General features: G+C 42.0%; 1 protein-coding gene and 1 long non-coding RNA gene across 2 annotated transcripts in view; one reads left to right on the top strand and one right to left on the bottom strand.

The window, feature by feature from the left end:
- LOC137538416 (uncharacterized) overlaps nt 1–20,244 on the top strand; it is a 115,890-nt gene that overhangs the window by 7,749 nt on the left and 87,897 nt on the right. The window contains exon 2 of the long non-coding RNA XR_011024780.1: nt 15,562–15,613. This is a non-coding gene — a long non-coding RNA (uncharacterized lncRNA). The remainder of the gene's footprint in view (nt 1–15,561; nt 15,614–20,244) is intronic.
- The window catches only part of SLC7A10 (solute carrier family 7 member 10), a 336,986-nt gene that overhangs the window by 243,661 nt on the left and 73,081 nt on the right, over nt 1–20,244 (bottom strand). The window lies entirely within an intron of this gene.

Below are 20,244 nucleotides of genomic sequence, written 5' to 3'. Positions count from 1 at the left end.
TATATTGATGGGTACGGGTGCCAGGTATGGTGATGGGTGCGGATGCCAGGTATATTGATGGGTACGGGTGCCAGGTATGGTGATGGGTGCGGATGCCAGGTATATTGATGGGTGCGGATGATCGGTATAGTGATGGGTGCGGGTGCCTGGTATAGTGATGGGTGCGGGTGCCCGGTATAGTGATGGGTACGGGTGCCTGGTATAGTGATGGGTGTGGATGCCAGGTATATTCATGGGTGCGGATGATCAGTATAGTGGTGGGTGCAGGTGCCCGCTATAGTGATGGGTGCAAATGCTCGGTATAGTGCTGGGTGCAGATGCCCGATATAGTGATGGGTGTGGGTGCCCGGTATAGTGATGGGTGCGGGTGCCCGGTATAGTGATGGGGGCGGGTGCCCGGTATAGTGATGGGTGCGGGTGCCCGGTATAGCGATGGGTGCAGGTGCCTGGTATAGTGATGGGTGGGGGTGCCCGGTATAGCGATGGGTGGGGGTGCCTGGTATAGTGATGGGTGCGAGTGTCTGGTGTAGTGATGGGTGCAGGTGTCCGGTATAGTGATGGGTGCGGATGCCCGGTATGGTGATGGGTGCGGATGCCCGGTATGGTGATGGGTGGGGGTGCCCGGTATGGTGATGGGTGGGGGTGCCTGGTATGGTGATGGGTGGGGGTGCCCTGTATGGTGATGGGTGGGGGTGCCCGGTATAGTGATGGGTGGGGGTGCCCGGTATAGTGATGGGTGCGGGTGCCCAGTATAGTGATGGGTGCAGATATCGCACACTGAGCGCTGCCTTTGAATCTCTGCGGACAGCTGATCCTCCAGCATGTCTGAATACACAGGTGCTGATCCTGCAAGGTGTGTGATGTACAATCGTAGGCATTGTTCTCCACCCTGCCAGCGCCTGGCACCGCACAGCCACAATTCAGTGGTCAGGGCTGGAATGGAAACTATTGTCTGCTCTGGAATTCCAAACCTCAGTGGAATTTTTGGGAACGTGTTTTCATTGTGAGCAAGCCGGAGTTTAAACAATGGTGAACACAATAATCTGAGTTGAAGCAGACTGGAGGGGATGTGTGGCTGAAAAACCCACAATAAGTCCTGGGATCTGCTGCTTATATTATGGGCCAGAGCACAGAGTCTGAGTAAAATAGCTGAATGGAGCGTCAGAAAAGGTCTCAGGACGGCTTTGCCAGTTATGACCAGAAGGTGGCGCATTTTGTAAAATATTTGTATTGTGTTAGATCAGAGCATTGCAGTAGTTATGTACCTTGGACTGGCCTGCTGTACATAGTTCTGTGTCCTGGGCATATATTGTTTTTAGGGGACCTGGAGAATGAGGACCACAGGCTTACACCCCCCTAGTTACCAGGCCATTTTTAACAATTCTGCACTCTGCAGCTTTAACAGTTCGCTGCACGAGACAGCCAAGTGACAGGGCTGTCCCCAGTACAGCACTGCGCTAGATTGCAGTGCTGTACAACAGTAAATAACAGTATTTTGTCCCCCTAACAGCCTGCCAGCTCCGATCACAGCTGGCAGGCTGTTAACAGAGCGGTGCTAATCTCCGCCCACCACTCTTGATGCCAATTGGCATTAGGCGTTCCTGGGGTAGGCACTCTGCGGCCGTCCATCGATATTAAGTGGTTGCAGAGTGGTTAAGAGCGTAACGTCCGACACCTTTAACATGCACACCAATCTGAGGCTCTGAGCAAGTCCTCTTTGCTGATTTTCTGTTGCAAAACTTGTGAAAAGTTTGTTAGTTTTCACCATTTATTTTGAGTGGGTAAACGAGGTATTCTAGCGTTGAATAGTTTGGAGAGGTTGTTGAAAATGTTTTGGGCTATTTTGTGTCATTGTGTGTCACCGTTATAGATCTGACTCCTGTCCTTGGGATCTCAATGGAGCTTTATAGTGCCACAGAATATGTTGGCGCTTTATAAATCTATAATAATAATGGCTTTCATATGAAAACTTGTAGTCCTGGGCATGGGAAATACGGCTTCATATACACATCCAATTTTGATTAGCCAAAGACACACGGATGGGAGCACAGCCATGAAGAGGAGGCAGAGAGCAGCGGTGGGTTGCAGAAGAATCAGAGAATCTTTGAATCATCCACAAGCATCCCTTTTCGGAGGTGTCACTCGCCCTCTACTGGCTAGAACGCTTAGTGCCTCCCAATCTGCTTTAGCCCACAGACCATCCAGTCTCGTAGATGCAATCGATGTACCGGAGTAGCTGGAATTTGGCAAACAGACAAGCAATGAGGAAACACGTGAAAACACCAACACTTCACAATGCTCAGCTTCACATGACTGCCTATGGCAGATAAGCTCATTTGAAAGCACAGGCTGTAAACAATATGTCTGCTTCCATGAATCAGGAAGTAGAAACTGTGCAGATTTATTTTAGGTGTAACAAAGAAATGTTTTTGATTAAAGGTTATTATGCTGTTGTGTATCATTTAGAGCAGAGAGGACGTTCTGAGTTCAGGTCTACTTTAAAGACTTTCCACCACCTCTTTTATTCAGGATAGAGTAAAGTGCAAATCTATACAATACAATATACAATAACCATAACATTTCTACAGCGCTTTTCTCCCATAGGACTCAAAGCGCTTAGGCTCTCTCTGATTCAGTAGTTGGTTTTAGGATGAAGTATTCACACAACAAAAGTTATATTTCTGCAAATGCCAAACTGAACAGAGGGGTTTTCAGTCTGGATTTAAACACGTCCAGGGATGGAGCTGTCCTGATCTGATCTAAACTGTTGTTCAGAGAAACCAATCAGAATCCTAGATCTTGGCACCAGTTGTGCTTTGATTTTCTCTCCATTGCTTCACTTAAAGGACAGTCCTAGGTGACATGTGACATGATGAGATAGACATGGGTATGTACAGTGCCAAGCACACAAGTAACTATGCTGTGTTCCTTTTTTTCTTTCTCTGCCTGAAAGAGTTAGAGTATGCAAGTGACAGTTTCTGACTGGGCCGGGCTGTAGCGTAACACTCACTAGTAAGGAATTACAACCATAAAACACTTTCCTGGTAGTAAATAGCTTCTGAGAGCTGGAAAGAGATAAAATGGATCAATGGTTTGTAGATTTTAGCTCTGCCATACTTAAATGAATGTGTCATTGAGAAGAGGCCATGAAACGGCATACAAGAGATATCGGCGCTGGAGACTTGGGCGCAGGACACAGCCGGTATATGGCTGATCCTGCTGCCACACAAGTCCGGGCCGTGTTAATTCCTATTTCCCCTCCAGGCCGCCATGGATGGTGGAGGAATTAAAGAATTCGGCTTCCAGCTATTGCTGGAAGCCGAATTATTGTTTTAAAAGCAACTTCAGCTCCGTCTTCTGACGGCGCTGAAGTTACTCCCTGTGCCTGCTATAGCCGTAGTTCCTATTACGGCCTATGGTGGCGCTGGCTGCGTCCAAGTCTCCTGCGCTCCAGCACTGGATTCGCCGTGTTTGCATGAAAACAGTAAAACTTTAAAAAGTAGGTTTAAATATAAAATAAAACTGTGGGATAGCTAAGCAAGTCATTTTTAGAATGAGGACAAACAATATAGTTGTTTATCATCTCATTCGTTTATTTTTACCTCGGAAGTCCTTTAACCAGTTCGGCCTATCTGGACGAGCTTCCTCATCCAGATAGGCACTGCTGCTTCTGCCGCATGGTGCGCGCGATCGGGCGCGCTCCCACGCACGCACCCGCCGCTAGCCCCCCGATCAGGGAATGGGAATATAATTCCCATTCACCGTTCTAATTTCCCCGCAGAAATACCGACGCTTTTTAGTGAGAGAGCGCAGTATTTCTGCCCCCCAGGAAACTTCTCCGTGTACTTTAGTTCCTGGATGCGAGATCGTTCACATCCAGGACTTTTTTTTACTGTGGCCATCTTGTGGCCAAATAGTAAACTGCACCCACATACATTTTTAATAAAACCATTCTTTTATTTTACATTTAAAATTAGGAGTTTCCCTCCCACACCAAAAATTACCCACATACATATTTTATTAAAAAAAAAATAAAAAAAAATACAATAAAACAAAAACATCATAAATAGTTACCCAAGGGTCTGAACTTTTTAAATATGCATGTCAAGAGAGTATGTTATTATATTATTTAAAATTATAAGCTTATAAATAGTGATTGACGCAAATTGAAAAAATGCACCTTTATTTCTAAATGAAATATCGGCACCATAATTTGTGATAGGGACATCGTTTAAACGGTGTAATAACCGGGACAGATGGGCAAATAAAATACATGAGTTTTAATTACGGTAGCTTATATTAACTTCAAACTGTAATGGCCAAAAACTGAGAAATGATTTTTTTTAAATTTTTTTCTTAATCTTCCTGTTAAAATGGATTTAGAAAAAAATAATTCTTAGCAAAATGTAGCACCCAAAGAAAGCCTAATTAGTGGCGGAAAAAACAAGATATAGATCAATTCATTGTCATAAGTAGCAATAAAGTTATAGGCCAATGAATGGGAGGTGAACGTTGCTCGGATGCATGAGATTTTCGGCACTGCGGTGCTGAACTGGTTAAGTGGGCCGCACGGTGGCGTAGTGGTTAGCTCTCTCGCCTTGCAGCGCTGGGTCCCTGGTTCGAATCCCAGCCAGGGCACTATCTGCAAAGAGTTTGTATGCTCTCCCCGTGTCTGTGTGGGTTTCCTCCGGGCACTCCGGTTTCCTCCCACATTCCAAAAACATACGGATAAGTAAATTGGCTCCTCCTAAAAATTGGCCCTAGACTACAGTACTTACACTACATAATATAGACATATGGCAATGGTAGGGATTAGATTGTGAGCTCCTTTAAAGGAACAGTTAGTGACAAGACAATATATATACACTGTACAGCACTGCGTAATATGTCGGCGCTATATAAATACTAAAAATAATAATAATAAAGTCTGCCATGTAATAATCATTCAAACTGACCCCAACATTTAACTGGATCCAGCATTGTCAGCAGGATATTAGCTGGTACCAGCCCACCTGTAGGGATCATGGGAAGTGTAGTCCTGTGCCCAACAGAAAATGTATATTATCCGCAAGGTTGTACTTAAAGAGTAACTGTCAGGCTGCAAAAGCTAATTTAAACCTCTATTCTCCTGTGTTAAACAGTTTAGAAGGAAGCCAAAAAGGCAATACTGAATTTAAAAATCTCTCATACTTTTGATGTGTGCTGAACAGCAAGGCTGTTATTCCCAAGCTCTTAAAAGGACGAGAGGCCGCATAACATACTGCAAAGCATTCTGGGGCTATTTCTCCCCTCCTTGGGTCCTCCCCTCGGCTGCTAGTGAGAAGTTACAGGCTCATGTTACAGCAGCTTGTAATGCAGTCCAGCTCACAGCACTGAAAAATCACAGGGCAGAGTATACTGCATGAGTCCGCTATTGTTCCTAGCCACATGGCTAATTAATATTCACTGCACAGTAGTGTTGTTTGTGAGTCGAATCATCAGGAAGCAGGGAGGACATGACGACACAATTGGCTTCATAGGAGACAGACAAACATGGAACCTGCCATGAGCTGTCAGGAGCATCATTCTCTGCAAATACTATATAAAAATTCTGTGAAATCCAAAGGTGGACAGTGAAATGCATATGTAATGTAAGTACAGCCAATATTTAGCTACTGATATACAGGATCTTCTCAAAAAATTAGCATATTGTGATAAAGTTATTTTCTGTAATGTACTGATAAACATTAGACTTTCATATATTTTAGATTCAAATACACACAACTGAAGTAGTTCAAGCCTTTTATTGTTTTAATATTGATGATTTTGGCATACAGCTCATGAAAACCCAAATTTCCTATCTCAAAAAATTAGCATATTTCATCCAACCAATAAAAGAAAAGTGTTTTTAAAACAAAAAAAGTCAACCTTCAAATAATTATGTTCAGTTATGCACTCAATACTTGGTCGGGAATCCTTTTGCAGAAATGACTGCTTCAATGCGGCGTGGCATGGAGGTAATCAGCCTGTGGCACTGCTCAGGTGTTATGGAGGCCCAGGATGCTTCGATAGCGGCCTTAAGCTCATCCAGAGTGTTGGGTCTTGCGGCTCTCAACCTTCTCTTCACAATATCCCACATATTCTCTATGGAGTTCAGGTCAGGAGAGTTGGCAGGCCAATTGAGCACAGTAATACCATGGTCAGTAAACCATTTACCAGTGGTTTTGGCACTGTGAGCAGGTGCCAGGTCGTGCTGAAAAATGAAATCTGCATCTCCATAAAGCTTTTCAGCAGATGGAAGAATAAAGTGCTCCAAAATCTCCTGATAGCTAGCTGCATTGACCCTGCCCTTGATAAAACACAGTGGACCAACACCAGCAGCTGACATGGCACCCCAGACCATCACTGACTGTGGGTACTTGACACTGGACTTCAGGCATTTTGGCATTTCCCTCTCCCCAGTCTTCCTCCAGACTCTGGCACCTTGATTTCCGAATGACATGTAAAAGTTGCTTTCATCCGAAAAAAGTACTTTGAACCACTGAGCAACAGTCCAGTGCTGCTTCTCTGTAGCCCAGGTCAGGCGCTTCTGCCGCTGTTTCAGGTTCAAAAGTGGCTTCATGCTTCCATCTGCTGAAAAGCTTTATGGAGATGAAGATTTCATTTTTCAGCATGACCTGGCACCTGCTCACAGTGCCAAAACAACTGGTAAATGGTTTACTGACCATGGTATTACTGTGCTAAATTGGCCTGCCAACTCTCCTGACCTGAACCCCATAGAGAATATGTGGGATATTGTGAAGAGAAGGTTGAGAGACGCAAGACCCAACACTCTGGATGAGCTTAAGGCCGCTATCGAAGCATCCTGAGCCTCCATAACACGTGAGCAGTGCCACAGGCTGATTGCCTCCATGCCACGCAGCATTGAAGCAGTCATTTCTGCAAAAGGATTCCCGACCAAGTATTGAGTGCATAACTGAACATAATTATTTGAAGGTTGACTTTTTTTGTTTTAAAAACACTTTTCTTTTATTGGTTGGATGAAATATGCTAATTTTTTGAGATAGGAAATTTGGGTTTTCATGAGCTGTATGCCAAGATCATCAATATTAAAACAATAAAAGGCTTGAACTACTTCAGTTGTGTGTATTTGAATCTAAGGGCTTGTTTCCACTATTGCGGTGCGGAATCGCCTGGATTCCACCGCTGATGAAATCGCATGCGGATGCGATTTCCCATGCGTTTTTTGCCGCGAATTCGCATAGGTGAAGGTATATGCGATTTTAACCATGTCACTGCCTGTGTGAATATACATTGGTACCTATGCGAATTCGCTTGCGAATTCGCATGAAAATTCGCATACCATAGCCGCATGCGAATTTCCTATTAAATACATTAGCGGCGATTCGCATGCATTCCACTCGCAGGCGAATTCGTTGGCACTTTTGTGCGTTTTTTTACCGCTGAAAAAAACGCACATCAACAACGCTACAGTGGAAACAGGCCCATCCACTTGCATTACATGTGCGAATCCGCATGCGTTGGACGCATGGGGATTCGCGATAGTGGAAACGAGCCCTAAAATATATGAAAGTCTAATGTTTATCAGTACATTACAGAAAATAATGAACTTTATCACAATATACTAATTTTTTGAGAAGATCCTGTATGTGTTTTCTTTTCTCTTGAGACCTTATACCTAACAGCTCCTCTTTAAAAGGGCACTATGTCGAAAAATTGTAAAATGTATAATATGTGCAAACCTATACAAATAAGAAGTACGTTTTTTCCAGAGTAAAATGAGCCTTAAAGTACTTTTCTCCTATAATGCTGTCACTTACAGTAGGTAGTAGAAATCTGACAGAAACAACAGGTTTTGGACCAGTCCATCTTTCATAGGGGATTCTCAGCAAGGCTTTTATTATTTTTAAAGATATTGCCTAAAAAGGATTTAAACAATGATGCTGGACAGCTTCCCTGCTCGCTACACAGTTTTTTGGCAGTTGGACAGAGCAACTGCCATTCACTATCAGTGCTTTTGAAAATAAATCCCTGAGAATCCCCCATGGAGAGATGGACTAGTCCAAAACCTGTTGCTTCTGTCAGATTTCCACTACATACTGTAAGTGACAACAACATAGGAGAAAAGTATTTTATGGCTCTTTTTACTCTAGAAAAAACGTATTTCTTATTTGTATATGTTTGCACATATTTTAATTTTTTTTCCATAGTGCCCCTTTAACCACTTGAGGACCACAGTGGAAAACCACCCTAAAGACCAGGCTAATTTTTACTAAATTGGCCACTGCAGCTTTAAGGCCAAGCTTCAGGGCTGTACAACACCGCACACGAGTGATCCCCTCTCTGTTGGTGGGGTCTGATCGCCCCCCAGTTGTTTATTTTTTTAAAAAAATATTTGTGTATATATATATATATATATATATATATATATATATATATATATATATATATATATATATATATATATTTTTTTTTACTATTTACTTTATATATTGTTTTTAAGAAACCCCTCCCTCCCCCCTGCCGACCAATCCTAATCCTGTTAATTAGATGGAGATTGCCGCTCGGAGACTGAAGGCTGGGCGGAGCGCCACCCCTGAAGCAGGAGATGCGCGTGCAATCTCCTGCAGTAGCCGGCCCCAGGACCTGACGCCAATTGGCGTTAGGCGGTCCTAGGGCTGCCGTCGCGGCCACACCCATTGGCGTGTGGCGGCAAAAAAATAAAATGCTAGATACCTATGAAGAGGTATCTTCCAGAGGCTTCCTGTGTCCTCCACAAACTGACCATCGCTCGCTGGGAATGTCTTTTAGTTCATGGCCTCGTCCTACCCCCTTTCCCGTGCATGATTGGGGAGTGGCAGTGCACACGCAAGCCGGATCATCCACAAGGCAAACCTAGGCAGTGGCCTAGGTCCTGGAGAGAGTCTAGGGGCTTGCTGGATCCTAGCCCCCACCAAATCTTATAAAAAGAAAGCCAGGTGATCATTAGCAGTGGGCAAAAACTGCTATCTTGCCCAGGGCCCCATTTTATCTTAATCCTTTTCTGCCTCTACCTAGGCAAGTATCTGACTTTTGTTTTCCTGCCTTACCGGGTTCACATGAACTTTGTAAATGAATCTAGTGATGGGAAGATTTCTTTGGGTAGTGGAGTTCCTCCATTGTAAGGGAGAGCGATGTTGTTTACTTGTAGAGAAAAGGCCATATCATTGTGGTCAGGAGGCTGACTCTGAGGAGGAACAGTATGGAAGTTAGTCACAGGTCATCAGCGCTGGGTCACACATCTGCAGCTTCAACAGTCAACCAGAGTGTAATATATGGCTACCGTAGTCTAACAAATGTCAGCACCAGGGCACACCACTCCTAGGGGGTTCTGGGTAATTAGTCTGCCAGGCTGAACAATGTCAAGGGACTCGCAGCATTGACTGGATAGGAGCTGCAATGTAACAAAAAACCCCAAAGACCACACATCATTGGGCATGATCAGTGCACAGCTCAGGGACCACACATCATTGGGCATGCTCAGTGCACAGCTCAGGGACCACACATCATTGGGCATGCTCAGTGCACAGCTCAGGGACCACACATCATTGGGCACGCTCAGTGCACAGCTCAGGGACCACACATCATTGGGCATGCTCAGTCTGCCGCTTGGGGACCACACATCATTGGGCATGCTCAGTGCACAGCTCAGAGACCACACATCATTGGGCATGCTCAGTGCACAGCTCAGAGACCACACATCATTGGGCATGCTCAGTGCACAGCTCAGGGACCACACATCATTGGGCATGCTCAGTCTGCCGCTTGGGGACCACACATCATTGGGCATGCTCAGTGCACAGCTCAGAGACCACACATCATTGGGCATGCTCAGTGCACAGCTCAGGGACCACACATCATTGGGCATGCTCAGTCTGCCGCTTGGGGACCACACATCATTGGGCATGCTCAGTGCACAGCTCAGGGACCACACATCATTGGGCATGCTCTGATTGCCATCTGGAGTCGGGAAGGAATTTTTCCCTTTAGGGGCTAATTGGACCATGCCTTGTAAGGGTTTTTTCGCCTTCCTCTGGATCAACAGGGATATGTGAGGGAGCAGGCTGGTGTTGTGCTTTATACTGGTTGAACTCGATGGACGTATGTCTATTTTCAACCAAAATAACTATGTAACTATGTAACGGGAACCTAAACGGAAAAGGATATGGATTTTTCCTTTTAAATGAATACCAGTTGCCTGACTCTCCTGCTGATCCTGTGTCTCTAATACTTTTAGCTGCAGCCCCTCAACAAGCATGCAGATCAGGTGCTCTGTCTGAAGTCAGACTGGATTAGCTGCATGCTTGTTTCAGGTTTGTGATTCAGCCACTACTGCAGCCAAATAGATCAGCAGGACTGCCAGGCAACTGGTATTGTTTAAAAGGCAACATCCATATCCCTCTCAGTTAAGGATGAGCCTGGCTCCTCCTTAAAAAATAGCTACAATCGGTAAGGATGAGTCATGCTCATCCAGCAATTACTATTACTCAACTGCGGCATCTCTGGTGTGCGGGATCCCTCACCGGCACCTCGCTGCTTCCCTTGCGAGCGTGTTTCCATTTCCTTCTCTGCTGTCTTCGGCGGCGATCTCTTCTTCATTTTCCTTCATTACTTCCTGTCCCCTGTCGTGTCCCTCTGATGACGCAGCGTGCGCCCCCTGGTGTCGGGCATATGCAGCGTCATCACATCAGGTGGCAATTTTAATTTTTTTGTATTGGATTTAATTCAAACATCTGTATTGGAACCAACATAAAAAAAAGTGTTAAAAATAAATAAAAAGAAAGCTATTGGCAGCACTATTGCCCATAGCAGCAAATAATAATAATAATAATAATAAAAAAAAATAAAACTATTTTTAATAAAACTTAAAAAAATTTGCAAGCAGTCTGCAAAAATGCTTACATATTGTAAGCATTTTTGGAGACTGCTTGCAATTTTTTTGAGTCTTATTAAAAATATTATTTAATTTAAAAATGCAATTAATAATTACACTTAAAAAAATTGCTTTTGGTACAATAAACTGTGGGGAAATTACATGCTGGGGAAGTTTAAATAACTTTTCAGCTCTCTGCAATTCAAATAGTACCAAAAAGTAGGTGAAAAAAAATCAAAATAATTGTCTTGTTTGCTGCTGGCTTAAAGGGCATTGCCAGGGTTTTTACGATTTGTTTTGAGAATTGGGGGTTTCCTGGTTGTTCCAGAATGAAATGTTTAGAGCAACAGCTCCTGGATTTGAGAAGATACATTATAAACAGTTGAGTAATTTTTCATGTCTACCATTTCAAAGAGAGGAACCGATTATAAAAAAGAACTATAAAATACAAAAAGAAATGCTGAAACATGAACAGACTCCATGAGTTACCACCAGAACTTGCATTACTACATCTACGCTGCAAGAGAATATCATTAGCCACTTATATGATATCACATTTGCTAATATCCACCAGGAAATTAAGGTGGCCACACACCGCACCATTTTTAAAATATCTGTTCAATTCAAGAATTGCAATAATTTTTTTCTGAATGATTGTTACATTTCAAAAATATGACCAACGTACCACACACACGTTACATTTTTTCCCAATTATGATAAAAATGATTGGAAAAGCTGAGAATGAGGTGTGAATATTACTAAATTGACAATCTAATACACACCATACAATGTTTAGAAAAATTGAAGAAAAATGTCCAGCGTTCCGGAACGATAAAAATCGAAAAAAAGAACGGGAAATCCAATTGGATTCTTCTGTCGAATGAAAAAAAAACCTTTCAAGAGATCCGATCATATTTATCGAATTGCTGTAAAATCGGATCGTTTTATTTTATCGTGTGTGGCCACCTATAGACTATTGGAAATCAGACTTACGGTAACTCCTATCAGAGAAATACTACGGAAATCTGAATATCATCTTCAAATGGAGACATGCTTGGCTATAAGATATCACAATAAGACCAGATTTATGAAAAAGTTACATACTAGTCAACAATTTATCCAAACTATGAGTCAAGAAAGAAAATGCAATTTCCCTCTTTTTTTTGTGTCCACTTTGTTCACACATTTTCTATTCAATATTTTTTTTCATTTTTTGTTGCCTAACTGGCATCATTGACTTTTTTTGTGTGGATTAGCAATTGTTTTTATTCACAATTTTTATATAAAAAATTTTTTTCATTCATCCAGTCTAATACTGGCACTTCACCCCCACTTGTTTTTTTTTTTTTTTTCCTTCCTTGCTGCTGGCCCTTTGCATTTTGCACATATTTAATATTGTTACATTAGCAGGGGCAATGTTTATTCAATTTACAGGGAATTGTATATGTTTTTTTTTTAAATGCTTTTATTGTCTGTGTGTATATTTCAATAAAGTTTTTCCATTTTTTGCTAACAATTGAGTCCAGCCAATATATCTCTTACTAAACAGATGGGTTCTGATTTTTCTTTCTTGACTCATATACAGTAGTTTGTTTGCCCAATATCTGTTTGACAATTTACAGCTCTGTGTGTTGTGTTACAATTTATCCAAACACTCAGCTTATGAATTATCAGTAACTTATAATAGCAGGTATGTAATTCTAATTTGTACAGTAGTTTATGTTAATAGAGATCACTTGAGACACAAACAACAATTCTCTCTCTCTCTCTCTCTTTATGGTCAGTACAATACTGGAGTAGATTACCGTATTTGGACGTATTGACTTCAGATTTTAATCGAATGAAAATATTTGTATATTTCACATGTAACTGTATAGTATAATACATAAATGTGTAAACCCTTATGAAAGTTATGTACTTCTGTACTTACATGTACCGTAAATCTCGTTAAAGAGGAATTGTAGTGAACATTTTTATTACTATTATTATTTAAACACTTTTCAACCAGTTTTTTCCCCCTTAAAAACCAAAGCAATGTTCACAACACGCTCCTCCGATTCATTCACCAATAACTTTATTGTTACTTATCACATCAAAATTATATATTGTTTTATTCACCACAAATTAGGCTTCCTTTTAGTGGTACTTTTTACTATTAATTATTTTATTATAAATGCATTTTAAAAGGAATAATAAGAAAAAATCATTATTTCTCAGTTTTCAGCCATGATAGTTTTGAAATAAAATGTGCTATGATAGATAAAACCCACACATTTTATTTGACTATTTGTCCCAGTTATTTCAACATTTAAATTGTGTCCATAGTAACCACTTTAGCCTATAGTGTTGTTCACCTTATGCATCCGAGCAACTTTCACCTCCCATTCATTCGCCAATAACATTATAACTACTTATCACAATTAATTGCTCTATATCTTGTTTTTTCTGCCACTAATTAGGCTTTCTTTGGGTGGTACATTTTGCTAAGAATTATTTTTTTCTAAATCCATTTTAACAGGAAGATTAAGAAACAAATGGAAAAAAATCATTATTTTTCATATTTTGGCCATTATAGTTTGAAATTAATAAATGCTACCGTAATTAAAACTCTAAATGACTATTGTATTTTATTTTCCCATTTGTCCCGGTTATTACACTGTTTAAATGATGTCCCTATCACAATTTATGGCACCGATATTTTATTTAGAAATAAGAATGCATTTTTTTAATTTGCGTCCATCACTATTTACAAGCTTATAATTAAAAAAATAATAATAATATACTCTCTTGACATGCATATTTAAAACGTTTAGACCCTTAGGTAACTATTTGTTGTTGTTGTTTTTTTTATTGTAATTTTTTGTAATTTTTTTTTTTTAATAAAAAATGTATTTGGGTAATTTTTGGTGTGGGAGGTAAACGGGTAATTTTAAATGTAATATAATGTAATTATTTAATAAAAAATGTATGTGGGTGTACATTACTATTTGGCCACAAGATGACCACAGTCAAAAAGTCCTGGAAGTGAACGATCTCGCTTCCAGGAACAAAAAAGAGGACGGGAATTTTTTTTTTTTTTTTGCAGAAAGACCACGGCCTCTGATAAGAGACCGTCGTTTTTTCTGCGGGGAACTTAGATCGATGAATGGGAAGTATATTACCATTCATTGATCGGGGGGCTAACGGTAGGCAGTGGGAGCTCGCGCGATCGTGCGCCTCAGGCAGCAGGAGCAGCACAGTCTATCTGGATGGATATATCTGTCCAGATTGACTTAAGTGGTTAATAAATCCCTAAGGTCACTATTTATGTATTTTTTTTTAATGATGTAATTTTTTCAACAAGTGTTTTATTTTGGCGACTATGGAAAGGGGATAAAATTAATTACAAAAAAATATTTTTTCTATAGAATAGTGTATGTGGGTGCATTTTTTCCTTTTGCCCACAAGATGGTGATAAACTTGATTCCCGAGTACTGTAAACAGTACATGGTAAATGGGAAGTATTAAGGGTATCTACTTTACTTTCACTTTGTAAATGAATGCCAGCGTCTTGTTGACGGAACGGCGGGATTGCCCTGGAAACGAACGGCAGCAGCACAGCCATCGGGGGCGGCGAGGAAAATAAAGGTGTATGCGTATCTACACCCCTGGTTGTTAAAGCGGATCCTAGATGAAAAACTAAATATAACAAGTGACTTGTCTATATATCTTATCTAAAGTTTAGATAGTTTACACAGCAAATCTATCTTCAAACCGCTTCAACAGTATATTAATATTTTTTCCTGTGATACAATGGGAGCAGACATGTTTTCTGCTTGTCACTATTACACAATTACACACACAGGCAAGCTTATCTGTATCTAGGCATGCTAATCTGCATATTCTGTGAAAACTCCACTCTTATCTCCTCCATTACACAGGCAACTGATCTGTATCTGCACTGCAGCTCTCAGATTGTGAAAACTCTGCCTCTGAAATCTATAGCTAGTAACACCTTTTTCACCTGCCCAGACTGAAATCCCACAATCCCTTGCAAGCGCCAAGGCACTCTGGAGAAGCTGTGGGTGTGGCTTGTTTAGTTTATAGGGAATTAGGGTATTAAAACAAAACAAAACAAGTATTTGGCTTGAGGAATGCCCTATAAACTATATGTAAGGAACACAATTATGCAAGGAGAAAAAGTTCATCTCGGATCCACTTTAAGTGAAGTTTCCAGGGGCATTAATATGCGTACCAGCGGTGGGGAAGAGGATAATGTAATGCATGAAAATGCTTATTTTACAATATTAATTTAGAAATGATTTACTCAGTGTTTGCCCATTGTAAAATCTTTTCTCTCCCTTACTTACATTTTGAAGTTTATCACTGGTGGCAACATCTCTACTGCTGGCAGGTGCAGCTCTGCGTAATGTTTGCTTCTAAGAAATCCAGTGCCAATACAAGTAATAGCTGGTTTCCCAGAATGCTCTGGGAGATGAATTCTGCATAGATAAACTGCCTATGCTAAATATAACAAAAAACAATAACATACTATGTAATGCCTGCTGTGCCTGCATCAAACTCTCCAAGGCCTGCTGTTTTGGGGGTGGGGGAATACCTTTTGATTTATCAGCAGGCCATACATGATGTTTTCTGTTTTGTTTTCACAGGAAAGCCCAGGGGTCATCTTATCCACAGATCGGGTTATCTAGGATATATAAGGTACATTCCTTTTCAGTGAGAACATCTTCTGTTATACCTTGTACCTCTGCACACTTTATTGTCCTGTTTACTGGGGCAGACAGATAGGTGTGATTATGTCTGGAGATGGTATGATAAATACTGTGTGAAATGCTGCTGGATTTTATGAATGTCTCAACATATAATATGTATTATGCAACACTTCAGTAAGACAGCGATAGAAGAAAACGGTACAAATGAAATCTTATTTCACAATCGGACGATAGTAACTAGTGAGAGTTTTTACATATGAATAGAATAACGTGTGCATTAACCTCTTGCTGCAAAATGGACATCTTAAATAAATCGTTTTGCATAGAGGGAGGAGCGGAGTACACCTGTGGAGGCGGTGCATGCGTACATGCAGAGGCGTGGCCACTTTCCGCCACCAATGGGCTGGCGTTAACTAGTTAATACAGGCTAATTGGGGGAGGGTGGGATAGAATCTGGGTACCTCAGCAGTGGAACACCTCAGAACCATTCCCAACCTCTTGGAGCTCCACAGGATCCTCTCCTTGTGGCCATGCTAACGTTCATGTATTAGTGTCTCCATACTGCATTCTGGGCATGCGTAAGTAAGGTTCACACGCATCCAGTAGAGTGCATACGTGCCAGTGCGTTTCACAGCCAGTATGCAATAACAGCCCCAATAGCTGACCTGCATCTTTTTACACTCCTATATAACACAAGTATAGCACATTGTCCCCTTACATGCATCCAATCTTTTTATAATCTCATAAGCGTATTAACTTTAATGCACATTTTAATGTGTGTGTGATGTCACCAGTCCATTCTGTACTTTTCCTACCCCTTTATCAGGGACATAGGGATGCAATAGGGATGAATGACATTCGCCACACCATGGGTTCACCAGTAATGATCTTCCATCACGTAATGTCAAGCATGTCCCCTGACCTGAAATCAGCTGGCCATTGGCGTTCATAAGCCAATGTGTTCCAACGGGGATGAATATTTGCAATCGATCGTGGTCACGGTGGTGAACTGCATGGCTATTGGCTAGCTGAATTCAGGTTAAAGGTTATGCTGTGCATTATGGGATGGAAGTTCCATGCTGAGGTACCTATGTTGTGGCAATGTCCATCCCAAGGAATCATTCCATTGTGCATGGAGACACACAGCATGGAACCCAACCAGCAGAATCTACAGAGAGAGCCAAGACTCGGCTGGCTATTTGAGTTTTCCAATCAGAGTGTTCCTACAGGAATGAGGATTTGCGATCAAATCATGGTAAGGCATGCTTGGACTCCATTCATGCCTCACAGCCGGCAACAGAGCCTCTATTTTGAGATCATCAAATTCGCAGATGACAATACAATCATTAGCGGACACAAATGGCATGCATACTGAAATGAAATTGAGTGGATGTCCAAATGGTGCAAAGACAACTAGCTACTAAATGCAGCAAAAACCATTGAATTGATGGTGGACTTCAGAAGGTGCCCACCAACACTCAACCAGTCTCCATAAAAGGCACTGAGGTCTCCAGCGTACCAAGTGTTCAGTTCCTGGGAACCACCCTTACCACTGATCTGAGATGGGGTGAGAACACCACCAAAGCCCAGAAGAAGGCTCAGTAAAGACTGTTCTTCCGGAGGCAATTGAGGAATTTTGGAATGCTGCGGGAACTGATGAGCAGCTTCTATGCTACCACTATCAAATCTATCCTCTGCTCCTCTGTTATCGTCTGGTATGCAGGCACAACTGCAAGCCACAGGCACAAACTTCAAACAGTAATCAACGTTAAAAAGAGGATCATGGGGTGACCTCCTGCCATCACTGGACCTCCTTCACACATCTAGGCTGAAGTCCAGGGCCAACAGGATAACGAATGATCACCCCGGCAAGTGTTAATTCAACCCTCTCCCATCAGACCGCCATTTCAGAACCATCCCCACCAAAATCTCCAGTTTTTTCCCACCAAGAGGTCCTTCTTCTGAACTCAAGCCCCTCTCAGGCAAAATCCCCTAGCCTCTGCCCCGCCTCTCTGAAATCTATTACTTTTACAATACCTTAATGTCTACATGTCTGTCTCAATGTTCGTTAGCATTGTCTGTTGCACTATGACCAATGCCGTGTGCAGCACAAATATAACGTGTGCGATATCTGTCGTACTTGCGGAATAAAGCTGATCCTGATACACTGAACATGTTGCAGAGGATGGAAGATAATGATTTCTCAAGTCATGCTAGAAGCAGCCGGTTGCTCCAGTGGAATCTGCTCGATGTTCACCCCATTTGGAAGGACATGAGCCGAGACTTGCTGATATCGGCTTTTTTTTTCTTTTTTGCTTGGTAACCGTTCTCTTTGCCCTTGTAATCTGCGGCTGCAAGGGATATGCTGTTTGTTTTTGTGGCTTGGGGAATACTCTTGGCCCTCGCTTGCGCTACAATTAGACAAGCGATTTTTAGGTAAAAGTGATTTATGTTATGAAATACACTGCGTTCTGTTACATTATTCATAATAATTGGGACTGGACCTTTCAACACTGTGGCTGGATCCAAAACTCTCCACGGTGCTTTTTCTAGTGTTGGAATACGGAAGAGAGCGTCAGGAGGGAGTTGTGCTGCTGAATAGTGGTTTAGGGTGAGTATATGCTTCACTATTAACGGTCATTTGTTTACAGCAAGGCACATACATTTCCAGGGTGAGAATATGCTGAACCCGTCTGTCCCCTGTGGACAGCTGGACAGGCATGAGACAGTCTCAGTACTTTGTAGAGCACTGTGTAATGTCTTATTATTTAGTATTTACTTAGTGCCGACATCTTCTGCAGCGCTGTACCGAGTATATTGTTTTGGCAATGAGAACAACATCATCAGACATCCCATCATGCTTTGCACAGTATCAGGAGAAAAATGCTCAGGCCGTTTTCTTTGATGGGGCGGAGCTTAGCTTCTCTGCAGCTAAAAATTAGGTTTAGGTAAGAAAAACAAAGTTCTGATGCTGTGAAACTGTTAAAGAAACACCAAGCCTTTTCAGTGCTGCTGAGTAGATTTTTAGTCTGGAGGTTCACTTTAACTGTCCCTCACAGGGCCTCACAGTTTTATTTCTACCATAACGTGTTGTTGCGATACATATAGTGAAACCCAGAAGTATTTTTTCTGCCTTGGTACACTGACTCTCATTGTGATTATTATTATTATTATTATTATTATTTAGTATTTATATAACACGGACACCTTAGGTCTCTAACTCTGTCATATCTTGTTGTAGTTTACCCCAGTCTGTACCTCATAGTTTACGTCAGTCTTGTCTATGCCATTCACCTATATACTCTATACACCCCACTGTAGGCCTCTAGCATATCGACTGAGCAGATCCTTCTCTCTCTCCATCCTCCGTCGCTGAACTGATTTGATCTGGCCAGCGAGGTATTTATCCATACAAGTAGAAGGGTTATATTAGTGGTGACCTAACAGCATGTAAAAAACGTGAAAAGATCACACATCTTGCTTTGCTAGCTGTTTGCCTATTCACAGATATTTATGATGAGTGTTTCACTGGTGGCGGGATAGATCCTTATTGCCCCCTTATCAGCAGCGCTGACCATTGCTTTCTTACTAATCACGAGCAGGTCCCCAAGTTTAAGCTAAACTCCCACTCTTGGCGCACTCCACAAGCTCATGTGACCGCTGCTTTGGCCTTAGCATTGGTGTATCAGTCAGTCTGAGACATGGTTAGGGGACAAGGCCAAGGACTCAGAGGGCTCAAGAGATTCCGAGTACTGAGATTGGGGAGTGTTACTGAGGTGATAGGTCTTCATAGTATGCAGGCTCGTAACCGGGATAGGTATACATTGCATTGCTCACTACAGGATCACCAATTCCGAATGTTCCTCATTGTATCAGGAATGTTGCTTTAGGAATAGGAACATTCAACCATGCTTCTTCGTACACTTGCTAGAAGAAACTCACCCCATAACGACCGCCTCTTCCAAGAATCTAACGTGCGTATGGTATCCACATGATGCGGCCCGACGCCTCATCCAGCCATCAGTGAGGCAGGTTGATTTGGTTGATTGTTCCCACCACTCCCCCCTCCCACTCACTTCATCATTAGTGAAGGGTTAAAGCAGGAAAAAAGCTTGCAGGAGCCCTTACAGAAGAAATGGTGCCACGATAGGCGCCTATGATAAAAGCCACATTTAGCAGTATTAGGGGCAAATTTGGGCGCATGGTGTTAGGGCAGTGGTGGCAAACCTTTTCGAGACCGAGTGCCCAAACTTCAACTCAAATTCTCTTGTCTCTCGTAAAGTGCCAACACGCCAATTTAAACAAAATGACGCTCCCCCCTCCTCAGAACATAAGAGATGACAAATACTAGGCCCTCAAACCTACAGTGACCAGATTTTTTTGGGTTCAACCTTGGACAGGGCAGGGGGGGTGTTTGGCCGAGAAAATGGGCATGGCCATGACATTGTATGGGCGGAATTAACGTAATGATGTAAGAACGAGGCATGAGAAAGCGGTGTTTCCGCCATGATGTGGTGAAACGAGGATTCGCATCATGGGTGTGCAGAAACAGTGTAATGCTATTTATTAGTATACCCACCGTAACCCCAAAGCAGCAAATATAGCCAACTATGACCATTA

Source organism: Hyperolius riggenbachi, chromosome 11 (genome assembly GCF_040937935.1).
Source record: "Hyperolius riggenbachi isolate aHypRig1 chromosome 11, aHypRig1.pri, whole genome shotgun sequence".
Classification (NCBI taxonomy): Eukaryota; Metazoa; Chordata; class Amphibia; order Anura; family Hyperoliidae; genus Hyperolius; species Hyperolius riggenbachi.
This window is presented reverse-complemented; position numbering and strand designations above follow the sequence as displayed.